Source organism: Aethalodelphis obliquidens, unplaced genomic scaffold (assembly GCF_003676395.1).
Source record: "Aethalodelphis obliquidens isolate GAN/ISIS:26980383/991018 unplaced genomic scaffold, ASM367639v1 scaffold1, whole genome shotgun sequence".
In the NCBI taxonomy this organism is placed as follows: Eukaryota; Metazoa; Chordata; class Mammalia; order Artiodactyla; family Delphinidae; genus Aethalodelphis; species Aethalodelphis obliquidens.
Window position 1 is genome coordinate 87,165,116 of NW_020837945.1, and position 26,867 is coordinate 87,191,982.

The 26,867-nt window shown below is 39.8% G+C and overlaps 1 protein-coding gene across 4 annotated transcripts in view; it reads left to right on the forward strand.

Moving 5' to 3' along the window:
• Window positions 1–10,554: 10,554 nt before the first annotated feature.
• Window positions 10,555–26,867, forward strand: part of GNB4 (G protein subunit beta 4) — a 68,814-nt gene continuing 52,501 nt past the window's right edge. Inside the window, exon 1 of one of the 4 annotated variants that reach the window (XM_027111344.1) lies at window positions 10,555–10,831. The gene's annotated coding sequence lies outside the window, so the exon portion shown is untranslated. Of the gene's footprint in view, window positions 10,832–19,568; window positions 19,914–26,867 lie in introns of those variants that run through there. The other 3 variants (XM_027111363.1, XM_027111354.1, XM_027111336.1) reach the window with 3 other exon arrangements.

Below are 26,867 nucleotides of genomic sequence, written 5' to 3' on the forward strand. Positions count from 1 at the left end.
AAATTTGAAGCTCAACAATAACAACTATATAATTTTTCAAGACCTGTGCCTTTATGAGCCTTTTCTTCTTCCTAATCCTATTTGTAACTTATACTACTTACTTATAAATTGACTAAAAATATGTTTATAATATAGTATATGTTAATTAATTACAAATGTATTACTATTTATTTATAATTTTCTCAATCCTTGACTTTTTAACTCCTATTTCTATTTTACTCTTTCATTTTATGGGTCTTTTGTTGTCAGCCATACAATTCTGGCATTAGAAGGGAAAAAGTATTCTCTGTTGTGGAAAGAGACAGAGCATACACAGGAAAACAGACAACTAAAGGAAATAAATAAATAAAAGAAAACATTAAATTGTCTTTGGGATAGAAAGAGGGTGAGCCCTTGTTTTCCAGCTGGCAGAACTATGTCTATGGCTTCTTTTATATGTGGGCATCATGGTTTTATGATCATGAACCAGGGTTGGCCTTAACAGACCACTGGCCCATTAGCTGATTGTTGCTACAAGAAGGGCTTCAGGGTAAGGACTTCCTACACTTGACATGATAAAGGGTAAAAATCATAAAAGGCTCACTATCTTTTAGGGGGAGGAAGATAAGATACTTTATTTCTCAGGACTAACTTTACACCCCAAGGCCAGAAAAGTCAGACAAAAAATTAAGAGATTTCCACCTGTCAGACGTTACCTACACCACCTCCCTTGCTTGAAAAAGGAGGGTCATGAAAAGCTTTAGAATAATTGCAAACTTACTCAGGAATATAGATTATTTTTTTTTATTTTTATTTTTTTAAATTTATTTATTTGTTTTTGGCTGTGTTGGGTCTTCGTTTCTGTGCGAGGGCTTTCTCCAGTTGGCGGCGAGCGGGGGCCTTTCTTCATCGCGGGGGCCTTTCTTCATCGCGGTGCGCGGGCCTCTCACAGTCGCGGCCCCCCGTTGCGGAGCACACGCTCCAGACGCGCACGCTCGGTAGCTGTGGCTCACGGGCCTAGGCCTAGTTGCTCCGCGGCATGTGGGATCCTCCCAGACCAGGGCTCGAACCCGTGTCCCCGCATTAGCAGGCAGATTCTCAACCACTGCGCCACCAGGGAAGCCCTAGATTATTTTAATTTTAAATTGCAAAATTGAAGATTAACTGCATCGATGACAGGCAGTAGAAGTGGTTCTAGCCTTGAAAACAGCAGGAATAATTAGTGTCTTAGTAGAAAGAGGAACTGCAGCCTCAATGCTCCAGGTTCTTGGTGGGAGTGGGGGCTTATGAGGAGATGGAGTGGAAGGAGAATTCAGTCTTTTTAAAAGTAAGTATTTTCATATTTCAAGAGCAGGATGTATTCATTTTTTAGAAAATTTTGAAAAATTTAGAAAAAGTCACAGAAGAACACAAAAATCACTTGCCACACTACCACTCCAGAGATGACCTTTTTTTTCTTTTTTTTTTTTTTTTGCGGTACGCGGACGCGCAGGCTCAGCGGCCATGGCTCACCGGCCCAGCGACTCCGTGGCATGTGGGATCTTCCCGGACCAGAGCACAAACCCGTGTCCCCTGCATCGGCAGGCGGACTCTCAACCACTGCGCCACCAGGGAAGCCCCAGAGATGACCTATTTTGTACTAAGATTTTACTCTTGTCTTTCTAGTCTTCTAATCTAATTAGAAGATTAGTAATCTAATTTGTTTATGTATGCATACATTCCCTCTCTGAGGAGCTATGGCGTTACAAAAAGATCACTTAAAGAAGGGGGCCAGGACTTCCCTGGTGGCGCAGTGGTTGAGAGTCCGCCTGCCGATGCAGGGGACACGGGTTTGTGCCCCGGTCTGGGAAGATCCCACATGCCGCGGCGCGGCTGGGCCTGTGAGCCATGGCCGCTGAGCCTGCACGTCCTGAGCCTGTGCTCCGCAACGGGAGAGGCCACAACAGTGAGAGGCCCGCGTACCGCAAAAGAGAAAAAAAAAAGAAGAGGACCATACTTTTACAGCAGATGATAAATAAATATTTGATTGAAACTTGATCTTTAAAAGGAGGAAATTATGAAAATAAATTCAATTTATCTTATATTGAACAAAATTTAGGTTGGAGTTGAGACTACGCACAAAGTCTTAGAATGAATCAAGTCTTAACTTTGTTTTGGAGCAATTGATTGAACAAAATATATTTGATACTTATAGCATAATTTAAAGGACGGTTCATTGATTTTTAAATTAAATCATTCTTTTAAAAAATGCCTATTGTGGTATGATTCTTGTCTACTTCTTTTGTTTAATTAACAAGTTTAATCTTCTTAAACTGTGTCAGATCATCATTATCAATGACATTAGCTGTCTTTGAAAAATTAGAAGGAGGGAAGTAAGAAACTCTGTTTCTTAGGACTGATTTTACAGCTACAGACCTCATGGAATTCTGGCAACTTTAACAAGATTTACAACTTCAGTTTTCACTCAGTTTGCACTGTATTCCCATTCTTTAAGCAGATGTTGACCATATCTAAAAATCAGATAGAGATGACTGACCAAGTTGTAGATGCCATGGACAAGAAAAGACCAGTGTTAAAGATGTTGGAATTTGATCAGTGATTTCATTAGTGAGTATTTTCATGTAATAGTAAATTCTGCTTCTTTACACTATATCTTATCTGTGTGGACTTGGATAATAAACACAAACCCCTCTGTACTTAATGACAGTATCAAGTAGTGGGTGGGATTGTGCATGGTATGAGTAAAGGACTGTGAAGGAGACAAGCTGTTTCCCAGGCTTCTCCTAGAGGATACCAGGACCTTGGGAATGACAGGTTGGCTTATGATGGAGAGAAGGAAAAATAAAGACAGTGAGAGTTGAAGAGAGATAGCATAAGGAAAGGTGTTCAGAGCTGTGCACCAGAAAATTGTTACTACTGTCATTTCAGGGGGTCAGAATATTTGGGTTCAGCTACTAGTTGTATCCAGTGCCCTTAAGCAAGTCAATTCCACTGGGGCACTTTTTATCCTTTGTAAAATGAAGGGTTGGGCTGCACCATCCTTAAGATTTCTCATGTTTCTAAAATTCTGTTATTCTATGACCTGAGAACAATATTTCTAAGGGATGCTGGAGCACTTAAGAAGACTTGAAGACTGTAATAATCTGATACTTGCTACTTAAGAAGAGTTTGTAGCTATTTGAGTATTTTCTAACATGCGCTCTTATACATTGTGCACTTCAATGTTTCTTCTACTTTTAATTGAACTAATTAATTAGCTCATAGGATGCCTTTATGTGGATTAGGGAAATATTCCTCCATTAGCTTGGCAAAATGACAGGGATTTTTTATTTGTTTTTCAATTTTGGTACTCCTTCACTGGATAGATAAAGCCAAATTATCCCTGTCCTGGTCTCTTGGCCTGAAAAGTGGTGGCTTTCTGGTTAATAATCTCATTTGATTTTCTCTCAAATAATTTTTCAATTTCTACATAAAAGGAACATAAAAATGTTAGGATGCCTGAATGTTTATGGGACACAAACACAAGCGTAGACAGGAAATTTGTTCAACTGGGCACCTGGAGATGTGTGTTGAGAGAAAAGAATTCCAGCCATTTAAAAACAAGTGGGTGGGGAGCTTCCCTGGTGGCGCAGTGGTTAAGAATCCGCCTGCCAATGCAGGGGACACAGGTTTGAGCCCTGGTCCGGGAAGATCTCACATGCCGTGGAGCAACTAAGCCCACGCGCCACAATTACTGAGCCTGCACTCCACAACTACTGAGCCTGCGCTCTCGAGCCTGCATGCCACAACTACTGAGCCCACACTCCACAACTACTGAGCCTGCGCTCTAGAGCCCGTGCTCCGCAACAAGAGAAGCCACCGCAATGAGGAGTCCGCGCACCACAACAAAGAGTAGCCCCCACTCACCGCAACTAGAGAAAGCCCGCGCACAGTAAGGAAGACCCAATGCAGGCAAAATAACAATAATAATATAAATAAATAAATAGATAAATAAATAGATAAAACAAGTGGGAACTTCCCTGGATGTCCAGTGGTTAAGACTCTGTGTTTCCAATGAGGGGGGGGATGCAGGTTCGATCCCTGGTCGGGGAACCAGTATCCCACATGCCACATGATGTGGCCAAAAAATTAAAAATTAAATTAAATTAAAAACAAGTAGACACGTGAGATTATATAGAACCGCTTGTTAAAGGCTAAAATTGAAGTGTATCTTAGTGTCCTGTAAATCAACATTATCGCAGTACATATGAAACTTTATACTGGTTTTAAAGATTTCTTGATTCCTAGAAACATACAACCTACTAAGACTGAATCATGAAGAAATAGAATATCTGAACAGACTGATTCTTAGTAAGGAGATTGAGTCAGTAATCAGAAACCTCCAACAAACAAAAGTCCAGGACCAGATGGTTTCACTGGTGAAATTTATCAAACTTTTAAAGAAGAATTAATACCAATCCTACTCAAACTCTAAAAAAAAAAAAAAAAAAAGATTTCTTGACTAATGTGAGTAAAGTGGGGTTGGTAATCTCAAAGAATGTGAATTCAATATTTATAATTTCTACAACAGGAATGATAGCTAATACTTCTTGAGTGCCTACTATGGGCCAGGAAGGTAAAGAAATTGAGGAATAAGAAATTGCCCAGGGCCACACAGCTCATAAGCGGCAGAGCCACGATTTAAATCTGGGCAAAGTGACTCCAGAGTGCCCACTTAACCATTGACTCCTGCCATCTCTGAGCCTCCGTGATTTTACCATTAACAATGGTTAAGAAAAGTAGTCAGGTTTTGTCACTTTGTTTGATTTGCTTTGGCTTTAATCTCATCATCAAGCAGATGTCTTTTAATAGGGTACTATCTTTTTCAATCCTCAATTTTTAAAAATTTAATTAATTAATTTTTTTGGCTGCGTTGGGTCTTCGTTGCTGCACGCATGCTTTCTCTAGTTGTGGCAAATGGGGGCTACTCTTCTTTGCGGTGCGAGGGCTTCTCATTGCGATGGCTTCTCTTGTGGAGCACGGGCTCTAGGCACATGGGTTTCAGTAGTTGTGGCATGCGGGCTTCAGTAGTTGTGCCTCACAGGCTTCAGTAGTTGTGGGTCGCGAGTTTTAGAGCGCAGGCTCAGTAGTTGTGGTGCACGGGCTTAGTTGTTCTGTGGCATGTGGGATCTTACCAGACCAGGGCTCGAACCGGTGTCCCCTGTGTTGGTAGGCAGATTCTTAACCACTGTACCACCAGGGAAGCCCAATCCTCAATGTTTTAAGTTTCAGTTATGTTGAAGCCTCAACACATTAAAAACAATAGAGAAGTTTATATCAGTCAAGACTATTTTTTCCATTCTCTTTCTCTGCATCCATTACATCAACTTGGCTGAACAGAGTACCAGCAGTACCTGATAATTCCCTATAAAGAGAGAAGCTCAGAGCAAATGCACTCTTGAACTGAAACTGCAACTAAGAGGTTACATTTACACATGGATTTGGCAGAAGAAATGATACAATATAACAGGCTGAGATTTCTTTGTAAACATCTATGACTCAGAGTCACCGTGGGAAGTTAAGAAAAAAGTTATTTCCCTGTTTTCAGAATAGAGAAACTGAAAGGACTGGACTTGCCTTTAGAACTGATCACACAGCTGCTCAGCATTAGTCTCCTGCTATAAGGATAAAGAAATGAAATCCAGCAAATAATTCATGTTTAAACGTTGCTTCAAGAGGGAATTGGGTGAAGGGCACAACACACCTCTCTATATTATCTTTACTACTTCCTGTGCATCTATATTTATTCCAAAGTAAAACTTTTTTTTTAAAGTTCCTTCACTATGGGTAATGGACTTTTAACCTTGGATAAAATTACTGCTATGTTCTTGAATTTAGTAGAAGAATAAAGGAAGGGATGTCTGTAGTCAGACCTTTGTCATTTTCAAAGGGTGTATTTATTTTCCGTGGAGGGTCATTTTCCAAACATAGGGGCAGTAAGTAGAAAAAGTGATAGAATATTCCTTCAAATATACACTTTCTTTTCCAACTCAAGACTTGAAATCAGAAGCAGTAATCAAGGAGTACCGATTATACATTTTGTTGTTATTTAATTTTTTTCCTAATGATAGAAATAACACACTGTAAAAACTTTGGTAAATATTAAAAAATAATAAATAAATAAATAAAATATTCCCACAATTTAAAATAACTGAGCAATAACTACTGTTGATATTTTGATATATTTCTTTTCTATGTGTAAGTACTTTGTATAAAATTTGGATCATACTCCACTTTTATTTGGTGAACTTACCTTTACATTTACAATATTGTGAGCTTTTCCCAAATCAAAAATAAAGTTTTATTAGCTGCATATTAATTCATCATCTAATTAATCATTCCATTATTGGGTTGAATATCTAAGTGACATAACTTTCACTAACATAAATAATGGCACATACAAAATTTTCAATCATTAATCTTTGTGTGCATCTTTGATTATGTATTTTAGCTAAATTCTTAGAAGTGGTATCACTGGGTCAAAGAGATTTAGTTTTCTTAATACATATTGGCAAATTGTCCTACAGAAAGGGTATACTGACAATTATCCACCTGAATCTGAAATTCTGCTACAAGTGGTCTCTCCATTTGATTTCCTCAAAGTCTATTTTCACCTGTTCAACCCACAGCACTTTTATGTGAGACTAATACTAACTCACCCGAAAAGATCAGGTATAGATGACTAGAAAAGAATTTCTGATTATTGACTGCATTTCCCTGGCCTCAGTATAGTCAAGGTGGAAAAGATGCCATCACTTTCAGAACCTTCTTGCAACCATATTAACATTAGTATGTTTTTGCATTTTTCAAGCCCATATTAGTCCAAATCATTATTGGACACTAAAGAACCTCAAGTGACTAAGACTGAGGTGGAAAGAGAGAGGAAAAAACTATTTCTTAATGTTAAGGATCTTAGAATCCTCGTGGAAAGGACTTTATCCGTGCTTCACAAACTGTAGTGTACTTATGAGTTACCTGGGGATATTTTAAGGTATAATTGACATTCAACATTACATTAGTTTCAGATGTACAACGTAATGATTCAATATTTGTGTATATTACAAAATGATCGCCACAATAAGTCTAGTTAATGACCATCACCATACGTAGCTAGAGAAATTTTTTCTTGTGATGAGAGCTTTTAAGATCTACTCTCTTAGCAACTTTCAAATATGCAAGACAGTATTAACTATAGTTGTCATGCTGTACATACCTCCCCATGACTTATTCATCTTAGAACTGGGAGCTTGTTCCTTTTGACTCCCTTTACCCATTTCACCACCACCACCACACCTCTGGCAACCGCTAATCTGTTCTCTGTATCTATGAGGTTGGTTTTTTTTTTTTTTTTTTTGCGGTACGCGGGCTTCTCACTGTTGCGGCCTCCCCCGTTGCAGAGCACAGGCTCTGGATGCGCAGGCTCAGCGGCCATGGCTCACGGGCCCAGCCGTTCCACGGTATGTGGGATCCTCCCGGAACGGGGCATGAACCCGCGTCCCCTGCATCGGCAGGCGGACTCTCAACCACTGCGCCACCAGGGAAGCCCTGGGTTTTGTTTTTTAAGATTCCACATATGAGTGAGATCATACAGTATTTGTCTTTCTCTGTATGACTTATTTCACTTTAGCATAATGCCCTCGAGTTCCATCTATGTTGTAGTAAATAGCAAGATTTCATTCTTTTTTATGGCTGAATAATATTTTATTATATATACATACCACAACTATATGTATACATATACCACAACTTCTTTATCTGTTCATCCACTAATGGACTCTTAGGTTGTTTCCATATCTTGGCTATTGTAGATAGTGCTGCAATAAACATGGTGGTGCATATATCTTTTCCAGTTAGTGTTTTAATTTTCTTTGAATAAATATCCAGAAGTGGACTTGTTGGATCACATTGTAGCTCTATTTTTAATTTTTTGAGGAACCCCCACACTGTGTTCCAAAGTGTCTATACCAATTTACATTCCCAGTAACAGTGCACAAGTGTTCCTTTTCTCCACATCCTTGCCAACACTTGTTAATTCTTGTCTTTTTGATGACAGTCGTTCTGACAGGCGTGAAGTAATATCTCATTGTGATTCGTGATGTTTAGCATCTTTTTATGTGCTTGTTGGCCATCTGCATGTCTTCTTTGGAAAAATGCCCATTTTTTTTTTTTGCTGTTGAGTTCTATGAGTTCTTTATGTATTTTTGTTATTAACCCCTTATCAGTATATGATTTGCAAATATTTTCTCCCACTCAGTAGGTTGTCTTTTTATTCTGTTGGTGGTTTCCTGGGAATATTTTTAAAACGTAGATTCTATTCTATAGATTGAATATGAGGAGCAGGACCTGTAATTCTGAATTTGTTACAAGCTCCATGGACCAGTCTTTGAGTAGCAAAATTATTGGACTATTAAGCAAGACAACAGTTTTGGATACCAATTACTTAACGGGCTTATAATAAACACCTGACAAGTGTTTAGGGTTATTATTTTTACTATTATTATTAATGTGTACATTAATTCTTTTCCTCTCCTGCAGAAGCAATGGCAAATTTATTTCAGGAAATTGTCCTTTATAATATGATAAATTTCTTCTGTTTTGTGAGACAAAGTATCTAATCTCCCAATATATGCCAGATGGCACTGTTTCTTTTCAATGTCTTATTTCTGAAAGACATAGTAGAGGAATGACAGATTCAGAGAGAAATGAGTTTGACTTCTTTTTGATTTCCAGGGGCTTCTTTGCTTTGAGTGACTGCAGGTATTGCTCCCTGACTCAGTGAATGTAAAGACCGCTAATAAAATTTCTTAAAGAAATTGAAAAATACACTCTGTCCTTCTGTTCTTTCTTTTCTCAGCTAAACACCCTTAATTATTTTTTTCAAACCTCCTTAGACTTTCTGTACAAGCTTTCTGTCTCTTTTTATTCATTAGCCTGTTTACTCCCTTTTATCTTTATCACTTTTTTTTTTGGTACTTACAAATGGTGTTGGGTGGAAAGAATCTTCTTTTTACTCACAATAATTTTGTGATAACTCAGAGCATGAGAGGGCAAGTGAATCAATGACTTTTCTATAAGTGAAAAAAAAAAGCTCAGAAATGATAGAGGCACTATATGAATTTAGATTTTTTCCAACATCATAGCTCGTGTTCTCTGCAGCATGCCATGCCTAATCTCAAATCTGGGAGATAAAACAAGCACACAGATGATTATAATTTAAGCCAAAGTGGGCAGAAGTGACAGAAGTACACAAGAGTAGTATAAACCAAGTGCTGCTGAGATCAGAAACAAGGAGAGATGTGTTCAGTTGGGAGGATTGGATGTGGCTTTGTGGATAGGCTCCTATATGAAGCCCTCTAGTTAGTGAGAATAGCACAAGACATGTGGGAAATCCCAGGACCTCTTCTCAGAAGTGGGAAGAGCCAAGTTTCAATGGAAAATACCATAGAGAAAAAGCTGGAAAGGACAGGTTAGGGCTAGGTAATGGCAGGCTATGAGTGACAAATGTGACAGGGGAATTTAATTCCGTAAACAACACGAAAATGCTGTAGATTCTTATCCAAAAAGTTACTTAAGCAAAGCTCAACTTCAGGAAAATGAATTTAACAGTAGTATATTGGATGGATTGGGGCCCAGAAAGTCAGAAAACTCTGTTTGATGCCATAAGGGATACAAAGGTGGTTCAGGCTTGATTTATATCTCTAAGATTCTTATTACACAATCACTTTTTACACAGTTATACAAATAACTTCAATAAAAGGCAGATTTTAATAAATGTCACTGAAATGTGTAAAATACCATCATAGTTGTAGGTTGAGGAAGAAATAGATCTGGAAAGTTGTCATGTTTTAGTTGGCCTAGGTTAGACTTATTAGGTAATCATTGTCCATGTGGAAAAAAAAAAAACTAGGTCTGATTTCATGGAAAATAATTAAATTGGGGACATTTAAACTTTCTTGAAATTTGTATTTCAGCTCACATGTGGACCCAAACAATTAGCACGCCATCTCCAAACCAAGAAATTCCTTCCAACTACTAATTCTTGGAGTCATTTTGTTAAATTATATATTCATTAGGTATGACAAAGGGCAAAGTTAAGAGTTTAGTTTTTAAAAGAGAGAAAAAAGAACAAATGTACAGTAAGTTTTATTTTTAGAGCTGCTGCTTTATCAACTAAACCAAGATGAAACAGTTACTCATTAGATGACAAAGTTTCTTTTTTTTTCTCCTTAAGTTCATTTTTGAGTTAATACAAATCTGACTCATTGTCACCAAAGAAGAGGAACCTTCTTGCAGAGACTTGTGCAGCTTCCCTAGGGTTGATCTCTACAGAAAATATACTTAAATTTGGACATTGCTAATGTAAACACTAATTAAATTCTGGGTTTGGGTGTAACTAAATCAGATTTTGAAAAAAATTGATAAATTGGACTAGAATTTTCTTTTAAAAATGAGATTTAAAAAATGAGGCAGCCTACTTGTTACTTGGGAAGATGCAAATTCCAAGTCACTGACTCATTTCCAATGAGAAAGTCCATGAAATTCTCAGAAAGTAAGAAGGAGCAGTACAAGTATCTGTAATGAACAATAACGCCACATTGCAGGAAAAGTAGGATTAATGTCATTCTGATTCAGAGCTTTTAAGCAGGAAATCCAAACAGCAGAAGGGATAAGAGCTCAAATTCATTTCAGTTAAAGCAAAACGGGAAGAGCAGTAAGTAGCTATCCTGATAAAGGGGCAGGGGTAGGGGGCAAGCAAGAGCAAAGAAGTTGATGTTCTCTGATTGAAAGAATTTGTGAAGACTCTTGGATTTGGGTAAGTGTTGGGGCAAGTCAAACTGGATGAGGGTGGAGTGGTTAAATTCTCTGCCTGCCTGATTTTTATTTATGTAATACAACTGAAGAGATAGAAAAACTTCTGAGGCATTCATTAACCAGAGGTTTTGACCTAATTTATTTAGAAGAAAATACAATATCCAAAACGAAACCTAAGTGAGGGCAGTTGTGTTACTGCTGGCGAGTAGGCTTCAAAGAGCAGGGACGGGAACACACCCAAGCATCGGGTCAGAAAGTTCTGGCTCCATTTGAAAGCTCTATCATGTATTAGGTGTTTCATTAGATACAGGAGAGGCTCAAGGGGTAGGAAACTGCTGAGGGAGGGGCAGGTTTTAAAGCTGTATTTACATAAAATTTGCATAACCCTTTCCTTAGGTGGTATAGTTATTGGGGTAGCCAGGAGGGCTGTTGGAGATGGCGGTTAGAGAGAGATAAGAAGGATGGGAGCCTGAGCCCTTCATACTCATCCCCTGGCACTACCTCAGGACATTGAGCAAGAGTTTACTCTCTCTGAGACTAAATCTCCTCCTTTGCACAATAGGAATAATAGTATCTCCTTTTAAGTCTGTTGTAGATAGTAAATGAGGTAAATAATGTGAAGTGCTGATTCCTAACTATTCAATAAATGTATATAAACCTAAAAGATACCAAAGGGGAAATACTAACTTAGGATATCTGTTCCAAAGAAAATTGTTTCTGTTTTGAAAAAACCTTAACTCTGCCGTGTTTCTAGAGCATTTTAAATATTTATTTTCAGATTTTTAGTCCTATTTGTTGATTTTTTTTCCTCCAAAGGTACTTTAAAGAAGAGAAAAGCAGTCCTGTGTAAACCATTATTACCCCCACTAATAGTCTGTCTCAAATGCAAAGGAGCTGGGCTTTCCCATAGAGCACTTAAAAACAGGTGATGATATCACACCCATTAGTGCACTCAGCACACCCTATGAGAACAGAAGCTGGCTTCTGCCCAGTAGTTTTCTCCCATCCTTGGTCCCTGAGGAGAGTGAATTGCTCCAGAAACCCTTATTAGCTGCTGTCCTTTGGATGACAAAAGTGTGAGAGCAGTCCCCTGCCCCTCCCCACATCACATTAAGAACTTAAAATGACAATACGAGGGCTGAGTGAAGGAAAAGTGTAAAACTGTCCCAAGCCTTAGACCTTGTGCTCTGCTTCCACCTCAGTTTGACCACCCATCTGCCAGGAGAAGACTCCACTCCTAGAAGCATTAATGTCGAATCAAGCATTTTGTTGGTCTGATTCTATTCATTCTTAAATAGCTATGAAGATACATTTTTGTGTGAGAACTTATTAAATGCTCACAAATGAATGAATAAATGAGTGGATGTATGTATGAATGAATGAATGAAACTCCCAGCAACCTGTCCTTAGAGCTCTGTATTGTTTCATTCATTGAACAAACATGAGAGGTCCCTGCTATATGCAGGTACTGTGCTAAGACTAAGGATACAGTGATAAGATGTGAGTCCCAGGAGTGAGATTGTGGCATGGAATAGTCATATAATTGTAAACCTCTAGCTCATGCAAAATAATGTATTCTAGACACTATAATTATGGGCATAATTATAGAAGAGGGAAGTTATGTAGAATGTAACTTGAATACGTCATACTCTTGACCTGAACTGAATTTGCTATCATTAACAATTTCACTTAACTTTCTTAGAATTTATATGGGCTTTTGAAAATATGATTTAGATATCCTGGTCCACTTAGAGAATATGGCTAAGGGAGTCTCAACACATAACTCTTTTTCTCTTAAATAATCCTTGGAGCAAGCAGAGGCTTTCAAAATCATTCCTTTAATCTTAGAGGTTTGTTCTAAAGAGCAGGTTCATTAATATTTGTTGTTACTGAGAATGGTGTCTCTTCAACATTCAAATAAAAATGTTTAGCGTAATAGTTTATTTATATATCATCTTTTCACCTTTTTTTTTTAACTTCCTAGGTAGAGTTTGAAGTCCATGCTGAGTGGCTTGGTATCAGACCAAAGCAATTGTTTCTATCAGGAAACAATTAATGTTATTAAATTATTCTTTCTCAGCTTTCATTGCTGAAGGGAAGTGATATATTGTTGACAGCTATCAGAGCTCTTCATGCTTTATAGCAAAGTCAGTTGAAAAATTACCATATCATTAATCTCAAATCTCAAAAATGGTTCAAAAACCTCTCAGAGAACTGGTAAGATAGGCATGAGATAATATCATTATTTCCAAGTAGAATCACTTGGAAAGTAGTTGGTCTGTATCAGCAAAGGAGACTCATTCCCCAGCTGGATACCTGCCCAGTCCTGAATTTTCTGACCTGCCCAGGAGGGTGCTCGAAGAGCCTGGGAAGAGTGTCTGGGTTAGACTGCATGGTATTACATGGTGGTATTCCAGGCACAGAGGGGCAAGGACAGTCCCCTCAAGTTCTTGGTTCTTGAGAGATACAGAGAGAAGGACAGAGGAGACAGTTTGGGGAACAATGACAAAGATGAGAAGGCAAAGAACCTACTCTCAGAAGAGCAAAAAGGCTAGGTGGAGAGAAAAATAAAGGAGTAAAAGATAAACCTGGAAATGTAGGTTGGAGTCAGATTATGTAAGGCCTTGAAAGCCAGTGCAAGGCAGATATATTCAATTCAGTAAGTAATTGGAAATTGTTGCAGGTTCTCTGAGCCAAAAGTGAATCTAATCACTATTGTATTTTAGGAAAATTAATTTGACAGAAATGCATAGACTGGATCAGGGTAGGGGAAGGCAGGAGATAACATGTATATGTGATGCTGAAGAAGATACAATAATAAACCATTATGAGATACCACTACACATCTATTTGAAAGGCAAAAATTAACAAACAAATACTGACAGTATCAAGTGCTGACAAGGACTCAGAGCAACTGGAACTCCCATACATTGCTGGTGAGAATGAAAACTGGAGTAGCCACTCCAGAAAATGATTTGTCAGTTTCTCATAAGGTTAAACATACACTAACCATATAACACTACAATCCCACTCATGGTTACCTGCCCTAGAAAAATGAAAACATACGTTAACATAAAAACCTGTACGTGAGTGTTTATAGAAACTATGTTCATAATTGCCCCAAATTGGACAACATCCCAAATGTCATTGAGTGGGAGAATGGGTAAACAAATTGTGGTACCTCCATACATGGAATACTACTCGGTGATAAGAAGGAACAAGGTACAATGTTGAGTGAAAGAAGCCAGTCTCAAAATGTTTCATATAGTATGATTCCATTTGTATAATATTCTTGAAAAGACAAAGCTGTAGGGATGGAGGACAGATCAATGATTGCTAGGGCATAGGGAGGGAGGTGAGATAATAATAATAATAGGATAGCATAAGAAATTTTGGGGGGATGATAGGACTGTCCTGTATCCTGATTGTAGTGATGGTTACATGAATCTGTACATGTGTTTAAAATCATAGAACCAAACACCAAAAGAAAAAGACCAATTTCACAGTATGATAATTTTAAAAATTAAAAAAAGCCAAAAAACCAAATTAGCAAGGAAAGCAAGATATTTTCCATTGTTTGAAATATCTGTTAGAGCACATTAGCATAAATAAATAAAACAATGCTAAATGGGAAAAAGGAATGGAAAAACAGAATCTTAGATCATCGGACTCATAGATTAACCCAGGGTCAGCAAATATGCTTGTGGCAGATTGTATTTCCAAAAATGGCTGCAGAAATAGGTGTCAGCCTACATGCTCTTCTAGAACCTTGCTACTCCTCCATCAAGAGGTTTATGTCCCTATGACTTGAATTTTGACTGTCTAGACCAAGAGAGGATGCTGGAAGCTACAGTATGTGCTTCCCCAAGTTAAGTGATGAAAATGCTATGTACCTCCTCCCTGTTCTCTTCAAACACTTGCTCTCAGAACCCAGCCACCGTAGTGTGAGGAATTCCAAGTAGCCCGTGGAAAGGTCAAGTGAAGAGGAACAGAGGTCTCTGTCCACAGCCCTGGCTGGTCTTCCAACAAATAGCCAGCACCACCCTGCCAGCCATATGACATCTTAAAAGTAGAATCAAACTAGCTGACACGGCCCAGAGCAGAGCAGAGTGTGTTAGCCAAGCCCTGCCTAAGCAGGTTATTATGAGCAACATAAACGATTGCTGTTGTGCTAATCCATTAAGTTTGGGGGAGGCTTGGCACACAGCAATAGATAACCAATAACAATGTTTTTACTCACTTATCAAACCAATAGATCAGAATGTCTTCCTGGTGTGTGGTATAGGTTTCCCCTGCTATCCAAAAGTAGAACCTTCCTAGGAAACCATTTGTAAGCTGAAATGGCCTAACGTGAAGAAGTAATTACCTTAGGACCCATCTTCCTAATGGAAGCACAAAATAAATCGAGATAAAGCCCAGATGCTCACAGACATAGTTCAAAGATATGGCGGCTGGATGCTGAGATGCTGAGTGCATTTCCCAGGGAAGGGGCTGGGTAGTGCTGCCCTCCTTGCTGCTCTGGGTGTGCGATGGCTCTATAAGGGCTGTTAAAAAACAAATGCTGAATGCTATTCTCGCTTTTGGTCTTTTTGCTTTTCCATAAAAGAAAAATCCTCTTTAGATTTCTTTCAGTTAATAAAAACAGGTTCAAATGTAGGTCCTTCATAAACGTGAAGTGGTGTAAAGTGAACTGCTGAAGCGGGGGGTGGGGAGGATACCTGTATTCAGAAGAATTGGGGGGATGGTAATGAGGCTTAGAGGGAAAGAGTGCACTTCTGATTAGTGAAGTTATACATTGGGCATAGTACCGAGGGATGGCATCAGTGCTATTTGCCAATCTTGTTAAGATCCAGCACTCCAATTGTATATATTGAACAAGACAGAATGCAGGCAGGTTGTGATCTGCTCACACAGATATTTAGTACCAGAGCCAAAGCTCTAAATCACGTCTTCTGATGTGCAGTTTAGTATTCTTTCCACTTTGCCTGTCCCTTCCCAATAACAGATTCCAGAGAAATGAACCACAGGACCTAGAGCAGCAAATATATATTCCCCTCCTATGCCTGAGACAGACATCATTAGTTAAGTACAGTGCTCTCCTAAGCTCATTGATGTGCATGTAGACGACAGACCCAAATTGCCATTAGAGAACCTGAGCAGAAAGGCGCAAGAGCTATAACTGATATGTATTAGGAGTGTCAGAAGAACACAGCAAAGGCGGTTTCAAAATATAAGCTGTAGAAAGAGCTTGTATCTAAATGCAATGTGCATGAGCAAGAGGGAAGTGTTTGGACATGACTTCTTGGGATTAAGGATGTCTGAAACACATAAACTCACTTCTTGGAGTCTACTAAGGAATCATTTCCCACATCCTTGAGGAACTCTGCTGCATATCCGATTAGACAATTTCCGTTTAATATTTTTGAACTATTTTGTTGTAGTTGGAAGAAAACCTGTTACTTTAGTTCTATAAAGTATATTCCATGTATGTAATTTGGTCTCATCCTGAATACAATAGAATTGGAATGTATACAACTTATTCTATATGTATAGTTCTATAAAGTATATTCCATGTATGTTCTATAAAGTATATTCCATGTATGTAATTTGGTCTCATCCTGAATACAATAGAATTGGAATGTATACAACACATACAACAGGGTAGTACTGGAATACTGTACACTTTGACGGTTCTGTTCTTCATAACGCACTTGGCGTTGTCTAACAGCAAAGCAGGCTCAGAAAAAAAATAGACTATTTCTAGGATATGAGTTTTTTATTTTTTAATTTATTTTTGGCTGCTTTGGGTCTTTGTTGCTGCGCGTGGGCTCTCTCTAGTTGTGGCGAGTGGGGGCTTCTCTTCGTTGTGGTGCGCGGGCTTCTCATTGCGGTGGCTTCTCTTGTTGCGGAGCACGGGCTCCAGGCACGCGGGCTTCAGTAGTTGTGGCTTGCGGGCTCTAGAGCACAGGCTCCGTAGTTGTGGCGCACCGGCTTAGTTGCTCCGCGGCATGTGGGATCTTCCCAGACCAGGGCTCGAACCTGTGTCCCCCGCATTAGCGGGCGGTTCTTAATCACCGCACCACCAGGGAAGCCCTGGGGTATGATTTAAAAGCAGAGGTTATGAACCTATGGCACTGTGGATTTTAGGGTAGCTTGCTGAGAACAGGATTCAGATTCATCCAATAGAGGACCGAGAGCAGAGCTTCTCTGAACTTGGTCATAAGAGAGCAAAACACCTTGCAGAAGCAACTACAACTGAGCTCCCAGAAAAATAATGATCACTCTTCTTCTTTCTATGATTCTGAGTAGGGCCTGAGGGTGGTTGGTATGAAGCTTATTTGAGTAAAACAAGTAGCCAGATACCTTTATTCATTCATCTGCTCACTGAGTAATTAGTAGGTGCAAGGTATTCTGTTAAACACCACAAAGAACACAAGGATGAAACAGACAGGGATTTTGTCTTCAAAGGTTCTCTAGCAGGGACCCCACCATCCTCTTTTAATAGAATAGGATTTGACAACATGGGCATACTGAGTCAGAAATCTAAATATCAGCCAGTGGCATCCAAACACATGAACACTGGATTTAAACATTAGAAGCAGGCAGGATAGATACATCATTACAATTGTCTACACAAATCTACGGGCTTCGAGGATATTAATAACACTTTCTTTCTTTCTTTCTCTTTCTTTTCTTTTTCTTCCTTCCTTCCTTCCCTCCCTCCTTCCTTCCTTCCTTCCTCTCTTTCTTTTTCTTTCTACATGGATTATGCTATCATTTGAAAAATTACTAATTGCTGGGTCACTTAGATGCATCAATGTGCTTTTAGGAAATTATTCCTGCTAATGAAATTCTTTTCATCAGCTCTACTTTCAGATTTACAACACAGGCTTGTCCTTTAACAAGTAAGTGTTCCTTCCAGAAAAATGTGCAGCAGATGTGGCAAAACAGAAATATAATATTCTTGGAAGTGAACTAGTTTGGATAATGAACTTTCCTTTCTTGTACTTAGACTTTATTCTTCTAGTCCACATCAAATTTTCAGGAAGGTTGAAGTGATCATTTTGTGTAATTTATTCTCAAGTCTTCAAATAATGGTCAGTAAAATTCTTGTAAACTATTTTCAGGTTTTTGTGTTTAGGAGCTGTTGATTTATATTTCCCCTAATCCTTTGTGGAATAGAATAATACAGTACTTTCCACTGGGTTTTCCTAAATACCAGCAACTTGTTTTTCAGCTAATAATCTTAACCCAACCACCTCTCAAAGACCTGTACAAGTGCCAGTGCACAAGAACAAGACAGAAAAGAATCTAAAAGAAAGTGGGCTTTGGAGTCAATCCAATCTAGATTCCATGTAAGGCTGTGACACTTACTGTGTATTCTATGTAAATTACTTAATCTCACTGAGCCTCAGTTTCTTTATCTGTAAAATGGAGATAGAATGCACACTGTAAAGTTAGTATGAGAATTAAGTACAATATAAGAAAGCAGGGAGCCTGGTACGTAATAGGAGTTCCTTAAATAATAATTCCCCTTTGCTTCCTCCTAAAAATGACAATGATAAAGCTCAGGATTTAATCATTAAAACATATAAATAGTTACAGCTGCAAACTATTCAGGTCCCAATCAACTTTTCCTACACTGATATGTAGAAGATTTGGCATTTCTCCTCTTTCTTCTTAATGGAAACAAGCACCCCACATTAAGGAAAATGAAAATTTTGGGGAAAAAACCACCTATAATTTCATCACCCTAGCACCACAGCTGTTTCCATTTTTGTCATGGTCTGGCTTTTAAACAAAACGGTCACATTTTCTCCACAGCTGCAGTCAGGGTGTGCTCATCATGAAGGTACTAAAAGATTTATTCCAGGTGATGGTGGGACGCTGCTGAAGAAGAAATGGAAGGGCTGCGGAGGTGTTAAAGTTCTCTTAAGATATTGTTCAAACGTTTCTCCAGCACAAAAACTCCACAAAGAACTCCTCTGCAGTTGTCGTTACCCAGGGCTGTTTCTTTAAATTGTTTGACGTCAGAGCAGGAATGCTATAGCAACAGTCTGTCAAACTGGAATTAACTCAGAAGAAAGATGGGGGTGGGGAGAGGAAAATTGCTCCCGGGCGGTACTGACTTCAGAGGAAGCAAATTGGGTAGATGCATTCATTTTATGACATTTTAAACATGAAACACCCCTAGAAATCTAGAAAAAGTCGGTTGCATGGGATGTTTAACTCATGCAGAGATGAGCAACTTGACAGGGTTATCTGGAAGGCCCGGTTTCATCAGTGACAACAGTAACGATAACTTCCAAGCATTGATCATTTATTTAGAGGCAGGTTCTGTGCAACTGTTAACGCAGTTAAAATTTTCGCACCTTTTTGTGGCATGTACAGTATCCCTATTTTGCCCATGATGAAACTGAGGCCCTGAGATGGTACACGGTCATACAACTAGGGACGGAGAGCTGGGATTGCAATGCAATTTTGTAAGACTCTGGGCTTCAGTTTACTCTCTTACATTTAGAATTCCAGAATGTTAAACCTAAACGGGACCTTGAGGTCTTCTAAATCAGCCCCTCTATCCTGCCCACGAGCAAGCTGAGGCCTGTGCGGTGGCAGGAAGGAAACCGGCCACACCACTTGGGCGCTACTCAGAAGTGTGCTCCAGCGTCCAGGCGCCGAACCAAGAAAACGAAACTGCCCGGGAATAAATGTTTTTCTTCTTCTAGCAGGAAACGAGAGAGAAAATAGGAAGCAGACGCTCCGCTCCGCGCCAGCTGCTTTCGCCCCGCGCCCGGGCCGCGCACGCTCCAGGGTCTGCGCGCGTCCACGGCGCGTCCCCGCGGGCTCGCGCGCCTCGTGCCTCGCGCCTCGCGCCTCGCGCCTCGAGCCACGTCCCCGCCCCGGCCCCGCGCGCAGCGGAGTTGGCTGCTGGGAGGCGCGGGCCTGGGTGTGGTCGGCGGATCTCGGCGGCGCTGGTCTCGGCGGTACTCTGCGCTCTGCAAGCCGGCTCCGCGCGCCAGGGGCTGCTGAGCGCCCAGCTGATCTCCGCACGTCCAGTCCACACGGGCCCAAGCTCCCTTCAGGTAGGCGGCGGCCGCGCTAGCTGCGGCTTGTCGGTGCGCCCCGCGGGGGCATCCTGGGCTTCCCGCAGGGGGCGTGAGGCGCGGCCGGCGGGGTCCTCCTGACTCGGGGACGGGGGACTCCAGGAGGCGGACCCTGCCTGGGAGGGACGGGGCGGGCGCGCCTCGGTGGCGCTCCGCTCCGGTGCGGGGACCAGCCGCTCGGCCGCCGCTTCGGGCACTTCCTGGGCAGCGAAGGGGCGGTCTATGGTCCTTGGCCTCCAGACCCCCAGGTTTCTCTCCGCGCCCCGAGGCGCCTCCGGGGCACTGGAACGCGAGCGTGCGTTTGTTCCGAGAATAGCGGTTTTTCAGGGCTTCCCAGAAGGGTTATTGGGTGGTGAGCGCTGGGAGAGATAAAAGTTCTCCACCGAGTGCTAAAAATGAGTCCAGTGGTTTCGTGTTAAATTTATTTTGTAAAGGATATGATGATGCCCAATATTTGGCGGGGGGAAGGAATTAAGGATTTTGAATACTTGTAAGTTCAGTACATGATAAAATGTTTTCCTTTTCTCTCCGCATTCTTTTCTGCTTTCAAAACACAAATGATTGCCTTGTATTGTACTTTGATATTTATTGCTCTTCGGCAGAGGAAGAATTTCCCAAAGTTTAAAAACAGACTTTCATTTGGTTATAGAAGCAGTGTCTTGTTATTTTGCATCTCTCTCTCTTCCCTTTTCTCCCACTCCTTCCTTTTCTCTTTTAGTAAAGGGTGTGGATGCATCTTTCTCCTTCCACAAGCAAAGTAGCTCGGTCTGTGGATTAGCACCCTACTGGAAAGTTTTCTTAAGACGTTCGGCATTGAATTGTTGATGCATTCTAATCGTCTTGGTATTGCATACTGAGATTGTGACCTCTAAGTGCGTCTTCTAGAACAGAGGTAGAGCACACACTGCTTATTTAAGATGAAAGAGAAGTCATTTCTAGTCGGCGAGGAAAACGACGGGTAAAATTGTATGCTTTGTGTCTCATTGCCATTGCGCATTTTAAGGCTCTTCAGTGTGGGGCTTTGGGGTTATTACTGATTCTAGGCTCTGAAAGTTTATTGTATATTTCAGTATTTAGTTAAAGATCACTTTAAGACTTTCCATGTTGCATTTTGGTTTGTAGATCAATTTGAAAGTGAAATAGAAACTTTTAAAACATTGCTTTATTGAATGTCCTTAATTCTCTTGTGTATACACATTTATAAAATTATAAAATTGGTTAATATGCCTTTTGATACATTTATGTTCATCTCTTTGTGAGCCATAGGCATTACTTAGATTATTCAGTCATTGGTATTGCTTCTTTTATTATTTTCTCCAGTTTTATTGAGATATAATTGGCATATAACATTGTGTAAGTGATGATTTGATAGATATATAAATTGCAAAATGATTACCACAGTTAAAGTTAGTTAATACATCCATCACCTTTGTGTATGTGTGACATTTAAGATTATTCTTTTAGCAACTTTCAAGTATGCAATACAGTATTGTTAACTGTAGTCACCATGTTGTACATTAAACCCCCAGAACTTATTCATCTTATAACTGGAAGTTGTTTTTTAAAATTAATTAATTAATTAATTAATTAATTTTTGGCTGCTTTGGGTCTTCGTTGTGGTGGCTTCTCTTGTTTCAGAGCATGGGCTCTAGGTGTGCGGGCTTCAGTAGTTGTAGCACGCGGGCTCAGTAGTTGTGACGCACAGGCTTAGTTGCTCTGCAGCATGTGGAATCTTCCCAGACCAGGGCTCGAACCCATGTCCCCTGCATTGGCAGGAGGATTCTTAACCACTGCGCCACCAGGGGAGTCCCTAACTGGAAGTTTTTAACATTTGATCAACATCTCCTCAGAATTGTTTCTTTTAAACCATTGGCACTTTAGTATGTCAGCACATATTTTTACACTTTAAAAATAGACTCTGGGACATTTTGAAAATTGAGAATTGGAACTACGTGTTGGACATTTTTTTTGCCCTTACCAAATACTGCCTGAGATGGTGTGATTTCACTGATTTCTTTTAGGCATGTTATTGAAACACACTGTGTAATTTCTTTACCTTGTTAATCTGCATTTATTATAGGAACTACTTATTAAGCATATGTTCTGGGCTAGGGGCAATTCTATACATTATTCTGTTTATATTCTACATTAACTTGGCAAAAGAGATATTATCCAGTTCCACAGGTAAGAAAATTGTGACTCTGAGATGTTAAGTAACTTGCCAGTGGTTATGTAGCTGTTAGGTAACTCAGTTGGGATTTAAGGCCAGACCGCTCTGTCTCTAAAGTTCATGTTCTTCCCTCTGTGCCACACTGACTTAGCGCCAGGACATGAGGAATAACCCTCAGTTACTCAATAGCATATTTGTAAATTTTCCAAGACGTGCCAGAGATGTGGGTTTGATTTTCTAGCACGATCATTACTGTCCATCTGTGTTACTACACAGATCCTCATGTCACCCATTCTCCTCTCACCTCTCTATTCCTGCTTAAATGTCTAGCTCAAAGTTCAAAACCTCCCTCTTGCCAGGGCAGAATTTCTCCTTCTGACATTAATAGGTAGTGATAGCTTAATTATCCTTCCAAAATAATAACCCCATTTTATGTGGGTTCTCTAGAGCCATAGGTATAACTAATTTGGAAGGTTACAAACAAGATGCCATCTATTTTGGAATATGGGAACCTTTTGATATCCCTCAAATTTAAACCAGAAGTTATTTTGATAGATATTTCTTTCTGCAGTTATCCCATCCCTTCTCCACCTTCAATTTCAGTTTCTGTGGAATCATTTACATTATAATACAAACATTCTGTTATGTCTCCCATCTTAAAATTCTTTCTTGATCCAGTATGCTGTCCCATCTCTCTGTTCCACACTGAGAAAGCATAATCTTTTGATAGAACAAAAATAGAGAAGAGGTAACCAGAAACTAATTAGCTACCTGTAGGGGGTGGGTAGGAACTGAGTAAAAGGGATGGTGGAGGGAATGGCATTGCTCTGATTATACCTTTTTGTGTAGTTATGAGCTTTGGAAACTTGGTAATGTTTTATATGTTCAAGAATGAAATTAACAGGGTTGGGAGAAAAAAGCCTCCAAAATTGAATACAAACAGCAACAGATGAACCAACTGTATTTTAGTGAATAACGTAAACTCTCAGAAGAAAAGAAAATGAATCCAAGTGAGTTTTTAACACAGGACTTTGATTATATACCTTTAACCTAAAGGTGAAAGGACTGCCAACAACAAAAACAAAAAACCTTGAACCATGTGTAGTAGGCTGTTATCTATAGTGTAGAGATATAGCAGTTCTGAAACTATTTTGTGTGTTTTGTAGGATTGAGCAAATGAGTAAATTCATTGCTATTTTGAGAGCTAGGGTTTTCACTGTGGGAGAAGGGAAATAAAAAATACGAAACAGAAGAAGGCAATGAAGACCTCTATGGTGTTGGATTGGAATTAGAGTTATACATATGAACTCATGATTAAAATATACCTACATTGGGCTTCCCTGGTGGCACAGTGGTTGGGGGTCCTCCTGCCGATGCAGGGGACGCGGGTTTGTGCCGCGGTCCGGGAGGATCCCACATGCCGCGGAGCGGCTGGGCCCGTGAGCCGTGGCCGCTGAGCCTGCGTGTCCGGAGCCTGTGCTCCGCAGCGGGAGAGGCCACAACGGTGAGAGGTCTGCGTACTGCAAAAAAATAATAATAATAAAAAAATATATATACCTACATTCATACAGACATGCATATAATTCCTAGCTCTGTCTGATGAAAGGGCTAGAAGTAATGACACCCTAGTAGCAGTGAGCACAACCAGTGCACAGACCTAAATGGCTGGTTCGAGAGCTGGGGAAGGGAAAGTATAAGATGAGCCTAGAACACAAAATAAGGAAGGGTTCAAAAAAATAATGGGGGCATGTCAAAGGGATGTAGGAACTAGCTTGAACAGACAAATCTGGGAAAATTTGAGCATCAAAATGGATAATAATAGTAATATAACCCACTGAATGAAAACAGAATCCACAAGTCCATAATAAATAAATAAAATAAGAAAAAGGGAAAAACTGTTCCTGGTAGACCACCAATAAAAACTGTAGAAGGAACAATAGAGTTAGAAAAGTCACTAGTTTGCAACCATCATGATAATACTGATTCAGGCAAGTGTTACTAATAGAGAAAGGTCGATGAGGAAAAGGGTATTACTACCGTTTCCAGTGATCTCTCTGGAGATTAACAACCAAGGGGAAGACAGTAACTTCACAGTGGAGAAATCTGGCAGATACCACTTCAGTCAAGTGATCAAAATTAACATCACCAGTAGTGGGATAAACATGTTCCTTTTAATCCTCTTGCCCTGTTGGTGGGAATGTACATTGATACAGCTACTATGGAGAACAGTATGGAGGGTCCTTAAAAAACTAAAAATAGAACTACCATACGACCCAGCAATTCCACTCCTGGGTATATACCCTGAGAAAACCATAATTCAAAAAGAGTCATGTACCACAATGTTCACTGCAGCTCTATTTACAATAGCCAGGACATGGAAGCAACCTAAGTGTCCATCAACAGATGAATGGATAAAGAAGATGTGGCACATGTATACGATGGAATATTACTCAGCCATAAAAAGAAACAAAACTGAGTTATTTGTAGTGAGGTAGGTGGACCTAGAGTCTGTCATACAGAGTGAAGTAAGTCAGAAAGAGAAAAACAAATGCCGTATGCTAACACATATATATGGATTCTAAAAAAGAAAAAAAAATGGTTCTGAAGAACCTAGGGGCAGGACAGGAATAAAGACTCAGACGTAGAGAATGGACTTGAGGACACGGGGAGGGGGAAGGGTGAGCTGGGACGAAGTGAGAGAGTGGCATGGATATATATACACTACCAAATGTAAAATAGATAGCTAGTGGGAAGCAGCCGCATGGCACAGGGAGATCAGGTCGGTGCTTTATGACCACCTAGAGGGGTGGGATAGGGAGGGTGGGAGGGAGACACAAGAGGGAGGAGATATGAGGATATATGTATATGTATAGCTGATTCACTCTGTTATAAAGCAGAAACTAACACACCATTGTAAAGCAATTATACTCCAATAAAGATGTTAGAAAAAAAATGTTCCTTTTGACATGCTTGAAATAGGGATGTCATTACTTTTCTGTGGTATTTCTGAAATGTGTAACCAAAATCTAATCACAGGGAAACAGTTGAGGGACCTTAACTGAGGATTGTTCTACCAAGTAACTGGCTTGTACTCTTCCAACATGTTAATGTCATGAAAGACAAAGAAAGGCAAAGGAACTGTTCCAGATTAAAGGAAGTTCAGGAGACCTGTCAGTTAAATGCAATGCATAATCCTGGATTGGATCTTGGGTTTTGGGAAATCCGGTTACTCTAAGAACATTATGGAGATGTTGGCAAAACTTGAATGTACTGAATGTACTGAATATTAAATATTAAACTTGAATATGTACTGAATATTAAATAATATTGTATCAAATTTAACATATGTTAAATGTTCTGAATTTGATCATTGTACTGTAGTTATGTAGGAAAATGCCCTTGTTCTTAGAAGATACACAGTGAATTATTTAGGAGTAAAGGGTCAAAATATCTTCAGTTTACTCTCAAATGGATAAGCAATAATAATTATTACATATAGAGAGAGCAATAAAGATGTGGCAAATGTTAACAACCGGTGAATCTAGGTGAAGGGAATAAGAGTATTCACTATATTAAAATTTTCAACTTTAAGTTTGAAATTCCAAAAACATGGAAAGTTAAAACTTCAAAAAGTAATAAAGCTACTTAGTGTCCAGAAATCTTGGAAAGATTCCATGTAGGCTGTATCTGCTTCTCAACTCCTCCTCTCCCTCTTCTTCTGAACCTACTCCAGAGACTTTATCCTTCCTATGCCACAAAACCATTCAAGGTCACCAGGGATGTCAGTCTTGCCAAGTTAGATCTCTCAGCCACGTTTGACACAAGTGATAGATAACTCCTTCCTTACTGAAGCATTTTTTCCCTTGACTTATGGGACACTAACTCTGATTTTCATCCTGCCTCACTGGCTGTGGCTTCTTCTTCTTTTCCAACTCAGTAAATGGTATCGCTGTCCACCCAGTTGTTCAGTCTAAGACTCCTAAGAGTTATCCTGATTGACTCATCCTATATCTGTTCCTCCATTGGCAAGTATTATGGCCTCTAACTTAAGAATTACTCCAAATTTGTCTGTTTTTCATCACCTCCACTGCCACTACCCTTGTGTCAAACCACCATCTTTCCTGGTCCAGACTACTGTAGTAGTGCCTAACTGGTCTTTCAGCTTTCGGCGTCTGTGTCGCCTAGCAGCCAGCATGAACTTTAAGAGGTATCAATCAAATCAGATTATATCTCCCAGTCATCAGAACACATTACTGTTAGATGAAAACTGAAGTTTTTATTATGGTCAGGAGGCCTACATGATCACATGGTTGGGCTCTTACCCACCTCTGTTATATCTTCTGCTTTGCTTACTCCCCTCCAGCCTTACTCTACTCTCTCCCGTTGATTCAGTTTGCCAGGTTAGTTTCTGCCTCAGGGCCTTTGCATTTATCAATATTATTTCTTGTACCTGGAATACTCTTCTCCATTTAAGGCATGGCTCATTCCCTCGTTTCATTCAGGTCTTTACTTAGATTAATTTATTTAAAAATAGCCTTCCTGGTCACCCTCTAACTTCTTGCAGGTTTTTTCCCCCACTGCGTAGTACTTATCTGTACTTGAAATTGTTATTTATTCACGAGCTTTATAATCTTCTCCTAGACAAATATAGAATAAAGCTCCATGACCACGGGAAACTTTGTTTTGTTTACTGCTGAATCCCTGGAGCCTGGAATGTGCCAGGCATGTGGTTGGAATTCAGATATTTGTTGAATGAACGAATA